We start from the raw sequence: 15,612 nt of genomic DNA on the forward strand, positions 1-15,612 counted from the left end.
TCTTCCCATTAGTCTGTTCACGACCTCTTCTCTTTTTCTTTGTCCGCCTGTCTATTTTCCTATTGCTCAATTCCCTCTCTTCTCTTGTTCCTTATCCCCTTCGCTCCCGTTTATATCCCGCCTCCTTCCTTGTCTCCCCTTCAGTATACATCCTTTCCTTCATTCCTCTCACCCTTCCTCCATCATTCTCCCCATTTACTCCCTTCTCTCCCTTCTTTACTTTTCCTTCAACCCATCGTTATCCACATGATATCATTCGGGTATTTGGGGGGCTTCTGGACACTATTCACATTTGCTTCCCATCCACTCACCCATTAACGCATCATCCTTACCTCCCCCCCCCCCTATTTACCTCTTCCGGTTTCACATCTTTGTGTAACACTTTTAAAAGTCCGGTCTGGATGAAGGAGGGGCCTCTTCCTTTCAGCCTTGGAAGGTCCGCTTATAGCACCCCCAATAAACACGTGGGTGCCCTAAACATTTATATTTAAAACCTGTCACCTCTGAGGCGGCGGGCGCAGAGCAGGAGAGGACTATTAACATGGGCCCGCCTCCACGTCACTCATTAGAAAATAAGCGTTAGCAGAGCCAAGAGTTCTGGCTCTAATGTGCTAAAGTATGTGAACAGCATTTCTATATGACTGTTTGCCATATTACAGTCAGACCTATTGGATTTGCCAATGCTTGTTTATCAGTGTATGGAGCGCTCCTGCTGGAAAAGTGCTAATTCGAACTAAAATATTTACAAAAGTGAGAAAACAAATGCTAAACAAATTGCTACCTTCGAGTACTTGGGTATTACCCTGAGAAAATGGTATGGAAAGCTTAAGGGATTTTAAGTTTCATTTGAATCCTTTTAAGAATGAAACCTAAAATCAGAACTTGCCTTTGGCTAAAATATGTATGGAACAGCATGCCATCTGATCTGAGACCGCCTGGTCCTGTTTTTTTGTTGTTGTTTGGAGCAGTGTACAAAAGTGTCCCTGCAAAAATTTACAAATTCGTAATAAAATTCACAGCAAAGGTCATATCAAAGTGAAAAGATACATTTTGCTACAATCATTACGATTTTGATTGTAGGGGCAGGGGGGGGGGGCTCCCAGTACCTTGCAGGGGGCTGTCAAGTTTTCGTTACGCTAGGAATGCAAACCTTTCTTCCCCTTCTAACCCTCTGCTATCCTTCTCACTCCAAATAACTGACTAATCTTCCATACTTCAGCATACTAATTCACCACCAATCCTTTATGGGTTTCCGGAGTAGCGTGCTACTCGCCCCTCCCCCAACCTAAAAAAAGTGCTTCAACACCCCACCAGGGGTAACAAGCGCTATATAAATACAAACCTTTTTTCCTCTTCTATCCATCTGCTATCATTCCAAATCCAAATAACTGACTACGCTATCCACCACTTAAAATTACTTGCATGTTTAACTATACTAATTCAACACTAATCCTCTATGGGTCCCGGAGTAGCGTGCTACTCGCCGAAAAAGCGCTTTGACCCCTCGTCAGGGATAGTAAGCGCTATATAAATGCAATTACAATACAATACAATATTTGCACCCCCCCCCCCCCCGCTTATTTCAGTCCTACTGTGCTAACCTGCCCTCACCTTTGGCCCTACAAGGCATGTACTCCATAAGTCATGCTTTGTGTTCTTATTCACCCACATACCACAGCGGGTATCAAGAGTAAGAGAGCTTTTCATATATACACAGCACCTGGGTTACAGGAAGCGTTTACCGTGGGGCAGGGCACATGAAGGTTTACTCAAGGTATTAAGCATTCAGCAAATAACAACTTTAGGCATTTTACATAAAATACATTAAAACATACACACAAACGTGGCAATCTTAGAATGAGATCTCGGTCTAGCTCTTAAACCATCGATGGTGCCACTCGAAGAGTTGTCGTTAAATCGCAGCTAGTTTCCTTGGACCCATTGTGTGATCCTGGTGAATTGATTTATCTTGGCATCCCTTTCATTAGTGACCAAAAATGCTAGCCTTTTAAAAAGGAGTGATTCTGACCGTGATGTGATATAATAGGGAAGTTGTTACTACGGGTTCTGAAACTGATCTCTCATCGGCCACAGACCAGCACATTGTTATCAAAAGCCCTGCAAGAAACGGGCTGCGGTTTTACATATGCACGTTATTATTATACACCCTTACTCTGCGCAGATTACACCCCGAGGGCTACGCAACTACAGACAACGCGTGGATTATCGGAATTTCTACAGAAGGGCTCTAAGCAGAGAAATGCGAGCAGGTGGTACCATGGAAGGTGGTGGTGGTGGTGGGGAGGGGGGGGGGGGGGAGGAGATGCGGCCTCTGTGGTTACATTATTGCCAATCGTCCCAGGGGACCCGATGTCAAGAGCCTCAAAAAGGCACATTTGTACACAGAAAGGCGCAGAAACGACACGAGATAAAATGAACAGTTGTGGACGCGGAGGCCAGTTACCTCACCTGTGTCTCGGCTGCTGCCTGTTGCTTCCACTGGTTTCTTAGTTTCCGTCCTCCGACCTGAAAAGCGTTATCGTGCTCCGGGGGCATGAAAGAGCACCCGGCCCTGCCCACACACCTCTATTTCCCTCCACGCCAAGATGCTCAAACAGGGCGAGCAGGGTGTTGGCGGACTAGCCTAGGGCCTCTTCAAATAAACCCCACCCTGAAGAACCTTGCCCTTTCCGATTATAGATGTACAATGAAAAGTCAGCGAATGCAGAGCAAAGGGTGTGGTACCAGATGTCACCTAGAGACAAACACGCATTTACAATAGAATAAGACTCGCATATTTACGCGAGACCTTTTGCATCATGGGCGTAGGACGTGTGGGGGAAGCAGGGGATATATCCCCCCCCTTAGATTTTGGAGTGGGGAGTTGACATGGGGGACAAGGTTGGGGTGGACGAGGGGACACAATTATTTCCCCTCACCCTCCTGTGATTCGCAGGGCCATAAGCGTGCGAAACCGCTATCTATAATGGCCCTGCACTTGACCTGTGACCTGCATCTAGTCACAGAAGCCACCAGCCCTCTGCCCTTTGCTATGCTGCACCCCTCGACAGAAATAGCCAATGCCCATAGGTAAGGCTCAGCTACTCTGGGAAGGGCAGAGAAGGAAAAAAGTCTCCGTCTCTTTTCCTTCCTGCCCAGAGAAAGCAAGGACAGTGTCCATTTTTCCTGCTCTGCCGCTGGCAGCTGCCCTCCTCCCCTCTCTCTGTCTTTATTCCTCCCTCTCTTTCTGTCTCTGTCTTTCTCCTCCTCACTTGCATGATTTCAAGAGACACCTCTTGACTCTCCTTTCTTTTATTTGTTCCACTATGAAATGGATCCAAAAAACGAATGTATCACTTTGGCTGGAAATGACGTCATTTTCTGACCATTTTCTATTCCAAAGGGCAACCTCGGGACCGAGAGAAAAAAAGGATCAAAATACGTAAAATAAATAACTAAATAAAGCAATACAGAGTGGTCACAGACAGGCCAGTTTGGTGTTATTCACACCCACACACATTAGCGCCACTTTACATAGTTTGCCAGTGAAGCGCTACTTTCTTTTTATCTTCTTTCTTTAAACAAAATTGTTTTCCCAGGGCGGGGAAGTGCACCATTCCTGGAGGGACGGCAATACCTGGTTGATGGGTGGAGTGGAAAACGTTTAATATGATCCTTTCAACTTTTTCTTTAGCTTATAAAATGGGTACGGCGGCTCTGTGTTCAGGGATTTGGACTTTTCAAACGAAACTCCTTACGTTTTGTAAGGATATAAGCAATGGACATTCAAACGGGTCCCTTCCGGGCACTGTAGTCATGTCCTGAACTTTTCAGACAAAATCACTCACTGATTTCTGAATAATGAGTGTAAAAGCGTTTAGGTAATTGCATTTCACATACATTACTTAGACTTGCATTCCCTATGAGTGTTTGCTTTTTCCAGGATGTTCTTACTTTTTTTTGCAGGCAGGATATTACTCTTGTCTAGTGCCTAATTTGAATTGAGTTGCGGCATAATTGGGTTGTAGCTGAAGGCAGTGCGAGTTTCTCCCAGTGGGGCAGTATGGTGTTCAGTGGGGGAGAGGATGTGGCACTCTGGCCAGAGCTGCCAGATTTGGAACTGTAGAACCAGGTTCAGCCTCAATGACCAGTCCATCAGAACACTCTGCTGACTAACACATTCCCATGCTACACCTTAGAAGCCCTGGTGTCTTAGCACCAGCAGGCGGACCCTAATGGTGGCAAGTGTGGGTTAACCTTGAAGGCCTGTACCCCACAATCCATACTGAAGTTCACCTCCAGTCTTGAGGGCAGGCATATCAAGCAGCATACCCTAGAGCGACAGTGACTCTGTTACTGAGGTCACAAGACCCTTGAGGCCTGTTCACCTCACCCATTAATACCTCCATTGGCCTTTTTCAGCAGTAGTAGAGCAACTCACCAGGGATTGGCAATGCAGGATTTGTATGCACACCACACTAAGTTCACAAACGTGATGGTCTCTCTGCTCAATCACAAGCACTTTTAACATGTGCTGCCTGGTTTGGGGCCACTGGAATTATGCAGCAAAATTATGTCGCAGTGTTTACTAAAATATGCAGCAAAAAAAAGGCTGCAGCTTAATGCGGTACATTTTATGATACTTTATTATTTTGACATTTTTATACATACTAACAGCCCCTGCAAAGATTTTGCCCCATTCGTGCCTGTGAAATATACAAATGCAGCAGGGAGAAAGGTGACAAGTCAACCTTTGCAAAGAGCCCTCCACTTTGCAGCAACATAAGTCATATTTTCTTTAGTAATTTTTGATTCGTTGAGCTACAATCAATTTTTTTGTTGAAATCGTTATATTATGCAGCAGATGATTTATTAACGGACAAATATAGTACAACCATAACTAAGTGGTAAACATTTGCAAACTAGGATATTTTGCCATTTATGTTTGAGCTGCTCTTGTAGAAAAAGGGAGGAGAAGTGCTGATGACAGAAACTGCATGGCTCGGCGACAAATGGCTTGTGATTCCACTTTTAAACGTATTTGGCATATTCTGTGATTGGAAGCATATTCCCCTTAGTGAAGATATTTTAATGTCAATAACTCATACTAAACCTTAAATAAACATGTGTATCTGTTGGTTGAATTAAATAACGTAATACACTGTAACTGGTCAGTGAAATGCCAAACAAATACAAAAAATAGGGCTGTTTTGATCTTTCTGGCCACACCTCTGACTCTGCCCACTGACACAAATCTCAGGTTATTCTCACCCTCTGATTCTCCCCCCACAGTTCTCCTACGTTGTTCCCCTACTTTGACCACTGCTTCCTGTTTATTGGGTTTTGAATGTCGACGCCTCACGAATTGAAGTATTATCACAGCAGTTGCAGATCACAGTTGGCTTAGTTGGGAGCCTGGGCTTGAAATTAGGAATCGCAGACTGCATAGGGCACTTTCCCTGTGCCTTCCCACTTCACTAATGACGCCCAGTAAAGTACCATATGACACCGTATCAGGAAAAACGCTATTTTGCAGTCCCCGACTTTCCTTAAGCACAATAATGTATTCTGGGATATGTAGTCTTGCATTACATCTGCTTAACCAAGAGGACTAATACACCTGAGAGCAATGTCAGGAAAAGGGAAAGGCCATGACTTGGCCGCTGTCTCTCTGATGATATTCTGGAGTCCTCTGATACCATTAAAGGTAAGCCACGCTTATTAAAGCAGTACCACTATGAACCCGGATTGAAATATGAGGGCCCTTTTTGCAGGCGTGCAAAGTGTAAACCAAGTGGCCCCATTATCAAGTCTGTACCATTAATGGCCTGACAATGTTCACAATATAAGACTTAATTTTCCCACTTAGGCCTGTTGTGCTTGTGTTTGTGATTCACAAAAAGTGCAAGAGATTTATTCACAGTATTGCACCAACATTTGAAATGTGAGTAGCCCTTATGACCTCAATGCACCAGTTGGCGCCCCATCCCCCTTTAGAAATCGCAGGCCTGCTAGGGCATCTTCTTGATAAAGCATGTGCTTTAGCACCACATGCCCTCTGTGCTGTCTCTTTGTGTTCGTCTGTGACAGCTTTGGGTCTTCTTGAATTAGGGACACTCAAGTGGGCTTTCAAGGAAAAACTATGCTTCTGAAGACTGTGCAAATTAGATTTCCAGCAGAGTGACTTTACATTTTAAAGCTCCAAGTGAACAAGAATCATAGATGAGATTATCAGCCAGCCGTGGCTCATTAACCAGCAGCGAGGCGCTGCAACGCAAAGAGTATAGGGGGCTGAGGCAGAAGCCGATTTCAATGGAGTGGGCCCAACTGTTATAACATTTCAAAGCACATACTGCAACCGACTCCGAGGGTTGAAGGACTGCTGGGGGCACTCTTTCTCTTTCTCCCCCTCTCGCCCCCCTGCCATGTCCGCCTGCACCTCATTGCCCGGGCACTAGAGTACATTTAAGCACTGGGTCTTGGGCTGATTATACACCCCCCACCTTCCCCCTCTCTCTCTCTGCCCCTACTGCCCTAGCCTGATCACCCGGTTGGAACGTATACTACAACAGATACCCAGACCATAGCGGCTTTGTTTGTTAATGTTTTTTTGTTATTTGTGGGAAGGATTTTTATGCAAGTGGGAGGGGGTGGTTGGGGGGGGGGGACAAGTTTAGTGTTCTATAACTTACTCACTTGAAAAGTATATCTTGATCACTATGTGCAAACCGTTCATATCGCACCTGCATGTGAAAGATCAAATGTAATGATTAATTCTGTCAAATGTAAACCAATATATATCCTTATGACCACTGACAGTATAAGAAACCATCAACTGATGTTATCACTGTTGGATGTCATATATATGAGCATAAAATAAAAATTGAATAACATTTGTGTTAAAAAAAAAACAGCAGCCCTTTGCATTCTGGTACTTGTAGTTTTACGTTTTCTACTATAGGAATGTACTTTGAAATCCAAGCATTCAAAATACAGTGGGCCAAAATTCAGAATGGCCTGAAGGGCCTACATTTGACATGTGGCCAATTGGCAGCTAGGAGCATTACAGCTCTAGGCATGAATCTGGGTCCAGGACGACAGAGGGATGATGGCTCTAAAAGAATGCAATCTGTGGAATTCACCTGTCACCATTGTGGGGCCAGTATGAATACTTCTGGGTTGCATATTGGGGTGCAAATTCAGCAGACAGTTGTAAGTTCTGTACACATCACTGGTGAGGCCTCAACCGTGGTACTGGGTCCAGTGATGCAGGTCACATTTAAAAAACAATGCAAAATTATCAACAGGCCAGTCATTGACATATTCAGACACCTTCAGGGGGAAAAGACGTGCAAGAACCAATAAAACAATGAGGAAACAGGTCTTCCCCATCCACAAAATCAGGGTCTGTATTTACATCCCTGTATCCATCAGGACCACCCTAAGGATTCTCTAAGTTAGGAAGGAGCTGAAGATGCATGTCTTTAAAGAACACTCCATCACAACACAGTAAAGAGTCCACCTCCCATTGCAGAACCCAGGATCTCCCACCCACATTCACGTTTTGGTTAGATCTCTGCCTTTGACCATGTACAGCACTCTGTTGCCTATCAACTATGTGTGCACTTTACAAATACTGTCAATGTCAATATGATGGCATGGGGTTCATGCAACCAGTTCTGCCTTTGGAGGCTCTACATTCTTGCATACCGGGGGAGGGTATGTGGGGGAGGCATGAATGAGAAACAGCAGAATTTGTACAAAGTGCAGTTGGCAAGCAGTTTTAGTAGTGGAACCCTCCAACAATTACAGACAAGAGACTGGTAGCTGGTGATGCTCTGAAACAGCATTCACTCTGCTGGAAATAGTAATGTAAGTACCCCAGAGGAAGTAAAAAGGATAAGAGAAGATGCATTAAAATGGGCTCAGAGTCAGTTGTGCTGAGTAAGCACAGTTAACTTTGGAGACTTTTGGGTAGAAAGGGGGCAGGGACTCTGAGATGAGTTTGACCCTGTGGACCTTATTTTTGGTAATTTGTAATGTTTCTGTGCTACGCCATGGGGGAGGGAGAAGGCTGGGGTCCCTGTGTCTTGCAGAAAGGAGAGAAAATGGTGCATCTGCTCTTTAGGCAGGAGATAAAATGCAGAAAAGTGTCAGAGCTACTCTGGCATTTTCTTTGTGGGCTGCAAGCTAAGGATGCTTGATTTAAGCTGGTGGCTGTAGGTGAGGCCCAACTGCAGTCTTTTTTTATAGACCGGTAAATATTTTTAAACCATCAGACTGTAAAACAGAACACGAGAGAGAAAGGCATCAAGGGGTGTGGGCAGAAGGAGGAAGGAAAATATGGAAAACAATAAAAAGGGAGAAAGCAAATATGAGAAAGAACCTACAAGAGTGAGATAATGTGAATGGAGAACATGTTGGTGGATGAAAGAGTCAGGAGCTGAAATCGAGTAGACAGCCTTGGTATTCAATGACCCAGCTTCGCCACGGATTCCCTCACTACCACCCTTTAACAGTGCCCCTCAAGTCTCCATAACCACTCTCTTAGATGCATTTAATTATATAGCGCCACTCATACCAGTGTAGGGTGTCAGAGCACTTTACGTCACACACGCTACACAAGACAATCAATCATAGGTGTGTAATGGTGTAAAGGAAATGTTACATAAGATCGAGGACTGCAAGGTGAAGGTGTCACATGTCATTCATACTTGTAGACAGTATAGTTTAAGAGTGCTTGGTCTGCAGAAGCACAAACTCTGAATTTAAAACGTAACACCATGGTTGGGGGTTCTCTTTAATAATCAGACTTCATTTCTATCCAAATTCACCCATTTTCCAACATTATGATTTCATGCAGCTTAGTGAGGACGGTTAATAGCTCATTGTTCTATGTTAGGATTTTAACTTTTAAACTGCAAGAAACAAAGCAGGTACAAGTTCTGTGCAGCAGGCATATTAACCCACTGTGGCTACCTTACCATGAGAAAGAAATCCACTAGACAAACCTCCGATCTCTATCAATGAAGAACATTAATCACTGGAATTATCTTGACATTTTTATTGTAGCCTGAAAATTGCTGGACACCAGTAATGCAGCAGCAGGTACTTTTCAAACCATAATGCACTTGCAAACATGACGCCCCCACCCAAAGTCAGCGACCTTTGTTTGCTTGCTGCATGAAGATGCAAGATTCATATAACTTTGTTTTTCACATTTGGTCAAAATACTATGTGAATGTAAATAACTATAAAAACAAACTTGCAAACTGTGACTACATGCCTGCCTTTCCCAATATTTCACTCCAAAACTATGCAATTGTATTTGTTTAGCGGGTTTACTGTCTCACACAATGGGCGATTTGTATAAGGTCACTAGAAAGTCCACATAGTTGTCCCCGCCCCCCCCCCCCAAATGTAAGTGTCTCCCACACCCCTGTATTGCATTGCAAATGATAGTCATCACGGACAACGGGAGGGAGGGTGGGGGGCATGGACAACTGGAGGGAGGGTACGGACAACGGGAGTGAGGGCAGGGGACGAGAATGCACGGAGAATGGGAGTGGGGGAGGGGGAGAAGGGGGCGAGAAGGCACAGATAACTGGAGGGCGGGAGGAGGGCGAGAAGGTGGCGAGAAAGCACGGACATCGGGAGCACGGGTGGGGGAAGGGGGTGAGAAGGCCCAGACAAGGGGGGGAGTGGAGAAGGCAGTAGGAGAACCTCATTAAAGAAAGCAGTGCTCACAGTCTAAATAACACATATTGTGTAACACTTGAAGAAAAGGGGCAGTAGCCATGGGAGGATACAAATGACAACATGGCAGTAATAAGGAGGCACTAACAAGCCTCATAATGAATCAGAAGACAGCATTTACAAAGGACAAACACACAAGCCGATGAAAAATAAGGGCGGGGGAGTGGGTGTGGCTTCTCAACGTACTGAACTACCACTGCTATTCGCAGAGCAGTGCTTGCGCGTTGGCTCACGCTCAACCTAAAAATATTCTACAGGACGGTGAGTATAGGGAAAGTTAATATCCCTGCATACCTCCTACCTGCAAAATTGTAAAGTTTCGGACGGCATCTGTTGCCCATAAGGGTCACTCGGACTTCATCAGGACTACAGATTTCATAATGCCACTAGTTTCCTACTTGTATATGTCGGTAGACAGAGGTCTGCCCCAATCTGGCCTTTTACTGTTAAATCACACTGCAGTAGTTCCTGCAATGAAACACACCATAATTCAATACAGGCACCACTCACAATAGTGAGTAACACTTCTAGAGAGACAGTGCTAATAACAAATACATATACAGTGCATCCCACTCATCCACTCTAACTTTGTGTCTAGATCTAAGAATCTTTGTGGCAAGTTAGAAGAAAGGGTTTACCCTGAGAGAGTGATAAACAGGGCACAGAAGAGAGCATTAAACTGTAACAGGGACACCCGTTTAGAAACAAAGCAGAAGCCGGTAACAAAGAATGTAATCTATGTTGCTACCTTTAATACTATCATCACGGAAAAATTGGCGCATTTTGAATTCCAACAGTCATAATCTTCAAAAATCCTTGTTTTCGTTCAAGAAAAGTGCCAGCATCAGGGATTTACTGGTGCACACAAGACCACCACATCGGGACCCAGAGCAGCACCAGAAATTAAGGGATATCCCACCTGTCTCCGTTCATACTAAGTGTGGCTCTTGTGGTGTATGTGGCTTGACTAGCACCACAAAATCTGTTGATGTGGGTCTGAGATAACCGTGGATATAAATGAAACACACTAATTGTAATTTAGAGAATATAATCTACTTAATCCGAAACCAATGCAATCTCTTTTACATAGGGATGACGACCCGTAAGATTAAGGTCAGGATCATGGAACACAGGAGTAATATCAAGAGCCAGAAAAAGATGACAAAAGTCACTACACATTTCGTGGAGAAGAAACATACAGTACATTACATCTACTGGACAGTATTGGACAAGCCCAACATGCCCAAAACTGTAAGGGATTTAAAAAAAAATTACTAATAAGGGAGCAGAAGTGGATCTATCGGGTTCGTAGTCATGAGAGGGGCCTGAATGGCGATATTCCGTGACACCTACTGAGTGGACTTTAAGCCCTAAAGACCCAGAATAATGAGGCATATATACCTCATTTAGTGTGCATCTGGTAATTTCGAGACACATCGATGTACATCCAGTGAACACTATCTTGTGAGTCTTTCAGGATTAGATATGTGATTTGGAAGAAGAGCACTTTAATACTACAGGGTACGGTCTCCACATTGATGGTGTTTTTTAGGCATCATAGACATCTTTGATGCATACATCCTAGGACGATATATGGAGCAGATGTCAGTATGCACATATATAATAACACAAAAACGGGGCCGTAGCACTATATTCAGTCTGAACAAAACATCTAATCATGAAGTGCAAGCAGGCTTATGCCAGTACTGGCCACAGTTCAAATATTCACAAGCTGGTAGCAGTTAACCCAGATGACTTTTGTAACCTTTTTAATGAACTTAACCCACACCCAATATGATGGTACACACGCGACCTGGTAAGGAGTGTGGGTCTATAAAAAACAAAATAACATTAAGTGGGTGCACGTGACCGGGGCTCCAGGCACGCGACAGGGAGGCTGCGTATACAATTTGAGGGTCCTTTGATAGTACGGAAACCACACACATTATGGCAGTAACATCCACCTGGAAAAGGAGAGGGTTCCAGTCATGTGACTGGGAGGAGGCGTGTATACTGACCGCAGCTCCATTTTAATAACAAAAGCCACACCCAACATGAGGGCAACTTCCCGACTAGCCAGGATAATTGAATGTGGTCTATGGAAAATCATGTTGGGCGCACATGACCTGTAGTCCGGTCACATGACCGGGAGGACGCGTATATATTTCAAGGCTCTAAAATGAGCCTATACCTACACGCTGTAACGAGGGGTTGATGGTGGCAGTGTCCCAACGTTGACAATGTGAGTAAATTATTTGCAGAAAGCGGGCTGGTGGACTTCGATTGCTTGCGCATGAAACTCCTGGCAGTAGGCAATTGCCGGGTCCCACGATTGAGTACTCAGTGTCTGGTGACAGTATGAATCATTTCAGCCCCGGTATGGAGCAGTGTCAAACATATATTCCGCCTTAATGTATCATAGCGCGTGACTGTAGGGAGATGGTCCCGCTCGCACACCAATTTCAGAGGAACATTTGATGCAACTCGGTAAGCATATTTTTAAAATTATTTCTGGCAAATGTCCCGTTCCACTTTATTGTCACACTTTCACTCCTGAGTGTGGCCTCAGTGAGGCTTCGAAATATCGAAGGCATAAATGCATTAGTATACACCAAAGCATTGTATGTGAAGATGGGTCACGCTTCTTAAATCAATGAGTGAGGGGCAATTTTATAAGTAATCTCAAATCATGGTTTCTTAACACGAAGTAAGAGTGGAAGAGTGGGGTGCACTATATATGTATTAGTTATTAGCACTGTCTGTCTATAAGTGTTACCCACTATTCTCAGTGGTGTCTGTGTAAGACCAGATTGGGTCAGACCTCTGTCTACCGACAAATACAGGTAGGAAAATAAGGGGCATTATGGAACCTGAAGTCCTGACAAAGGCCGTGTGACCCTTATGAGCAACAGATAGGGGCTGAAACACGTTGACAATTTTGCAGATAGAAGGGATGCAAGGATAATAACTTTCCCTATCATCACCGTCCCTTAGAGTTTTTTTTAATCCTGGCCTGGAAATCCAAGAATAAAGGCTGTTGTGGATATTCCTGAGACAGTTTGAATCACATTCACACGGAGTTTCTGCACATTAAGATTCCTTAGACTTTTGTGTTTGTATTGTATTCACCTACCTTATGCTCCATTCCAGGCATTGGTCTGCACGGGGATGTTGTTAGCAAGCCCAATAATGAAGCATGCTACTATTAGTGGGTGAGAGTATTTGTAACAAATTTTGCAGTTTTGTTTGTGCCGCACTCATTTCTATGTGTTTTCTTATCCTCCTATTCCTATTTGTGTGTGTGAGGTTATTTGGTTAGGAGGTTGGTTTAGGGGAGGTACCTCTTAACCCTTTATTTTGTGTGTTATAGTGCTAGTACGGCCGCTGAGCTGAAGGGGAAACTATATTAACTAAGGCAAAGAATTCCACCAGTGTACACAGGGGAGTGGGAAATTATTCAACATTCTGTAACAAGCATGACTGAAGAGCAGGGTTTATCATTTGGGGATGATGCAGCAGCACTAATCCTCTCTGGTCCTTCCTTGTTAGGGGAAACCACTATCACTCAGGGGCTCGCCCATGTAGAAGGATAGGATGTGCTGACTGAATTAAAAAAGACCCATGTAAAGACTATCTTGCATGGAGCAATCCTTACTGAGTATTTGAGAGCAAATGCAGCTCATGGGGGCTGTTGGTGAACAACGAACCTCTGATTTTTCTTGAAGATGCATCATTTTCGCATTCGCATTGACCGTCAATCGCCGGTCTCAGTTTGCGAGGCGGGAGAGAAGGAGGACGAAGCATTGCCTCGCCGCCTCCCGCGATTGCCAAGCACCATTTGATCTTTACTGTGACGCCGAGTTGCTACCCATGGCCCCCGCGGCTGCCTCCTGCAATTGCCGCCAAGCTCCATTGATCTTCACTGTGACGCCGAGTTGCTACCCGTGGCCCCCCACAGCTACTGTGGCTCCCACAGCCCCCGCTGAACTCTGCTCTCCACTCTTGCTCAGAGCTCACAGACTACAGACCACAGACGAATTGCAACCGGCTTGGCGTCAAGTGCCGCTGAGCGCGACCGACCCACCTACAGTGCACCCTCAGACATGGGTCCTGGGCTCACTGTGCCACTGGAATCAAGCTATCCTGGCTGATGAGGGGTTAAACCTCGAAACCGGTCCTAGGATGCTTGTTTCCAATCCAGGGAGGACCTGGCTTGGCAGTTGGGGCTGACCTGTTCCCATGAGGCACAGGGTCAAGACTAATTTACATATGGCCAGGTCTAAACTGGGGCGGCATGGTGAGTAAAAGAATGATGGATTTAACACAGATCTTTTGACTAGGGGTGTATGTTTTGATTTGCTCTGCATTCCGCCTATCAATTGTGTGTCTTTTGCCGCCAGTGGTATTCCACCAGGAGGTCGCTGTTTGATCCAGCTGGCACCGGGGGAGCTGAGGGGGGAAACCACAAGTGGCGGTCGGCTGCAGAGAACGGCGCACAGTAGACGGTATGTAAGCAGTAGGTGGTGGTTGGACTCTGGGGCCTGCGGGCAGCAAGCGTGGTGTGTGTGGCCGTCATTAGCGGGCAGCTACCATGAGTGATCCCAGGTTGAGGCGGCAGAAGTACCCCGCCCGCTTGCTTGGCCCCTGGACCCCTCTGACCTACCATTTCAAGTCATTCCAGACATTCCAGCCACATTTCCCCATTCTAGTGGGGCTCAGCATCTACGGAGGCATTTTATTGTTGCGGCATATTGTTCTGGCACCCAAGGATAGCGTGCAGTCCTTTCAGTCCATTCAGCACTCACACGAGGGAGAGTGGTTTGTATACATATAACCAGAGCAACCAATGCAATTTACAATATGAAATTTCCTTTTGTTATTATTGGTACTCACTCTCAGCCAGGTGGTAGAGCCAGGAAGTCAGAAAAGACAGTGGCTGGCTCAGTCAGGCCACCTCATCTTTAACCGTCAATCAGCCAATGCAAAATGAGATCAGGTAGGGTCAGAAAGCAACTCGAGCCAAAGCAAAAATCAAAATCAAGAAGCACCAAGACCCTGCTGGGCAACTCAATAGAATCATCTCCAACCCCTAGAGCTACACTAATATCACCAACGTACTCAATTTTTGGATCAATAAACCCCCTCCAGAAAATTTACGTTCCTAAAAGATTTAACAGCAGTCATTTATTCTACACCTGGCAAAATCACTGGTCTCCCTAAACCTCTGACACCGTATTAATTGAAAACGACACAGGACAAGGTTTCAAAGTGTAGTGCAGGTACAACACCGATAGTAATGGAAGAAAAAGCAGATTCAAGCCCAGCAACCAATGTGGATAAAATTCATCAGTACGTCAATAATAAGTATACCATCTACACACAAGTGCATACGATCAGCACCACTCAGTCCACGCCTAGGTTTGGACCAGCAATCGATAAAATCATGGAAATCACCCCCAACATCTGCAATACTGGTAAACCCAATGGTCACTCCACTCCCAGACAACAACCAGATAAAACCAACACACAGGCCATTACCAACCCTGTAGAAAACCCTGTACCAAATCCTAATGACTCCTGGATTAAGTCCCTCTCAATAACAAATAATACAGATTTAATGCAGGCAACTGGAACCATCACTATGAACCCATGTCAGACTCAATTCACACGTCAATAGGAAGAGCAACAGCATTCAGTAATAGAAATATCAAGCCTTCACAAGCACATTGTAAATGCTGCAATAATTCCTGCAACAAGTCCTGCAAATAACAACTATATCACCTACAAAATAAACAATGAGCAAAAGCACAATCAGGAGGATACATCTGTGAAAGACAACAATGATCAACGTGCAAG

At 44.8% G+C, this 15,612-nt stretch overlaps 1 protein-coding gene across 1 annotated transcript in view; it reads right to left on the minus strand.

Annotated features, from left to right (window-relative positions):
* The window catches only part of LOC146822902 (tyrosyl-DNA phosphodiesterase 2-like), a 243,948-nt gene extending 241,430 nt beyond the window's left edge, over positions 1 to 2,518 (minus strand). Inside the window, exon 1 of the mRNA XM_085606594.1 lies at positions 2,470 to 2,518. The gene's annotated coding sequence lies outside the window, so the exon portion shown is untranslated. The remainder of the gene's footprint in view (positions 1 to 2,469) is intronic.
* Positions 2,519 to 15,612: the final 13,094 nt, after the last annotated feature.

The sequence above is a fragment of the Triturus cristatus genome, chromosome 5_2 (genome assembly GCF_964204655.1).
Source record: "Triturus cristatus chromosome 5_2, aTriCri1.1, whole genome shotgun sequence".
Classification (NCBI taxonomy): domain Eukaryota; kingdom Metazoa; phylum Chordata; class Amphibia; order Caudata; family Salamandridae; genus Triturus; species Triturus cristatus.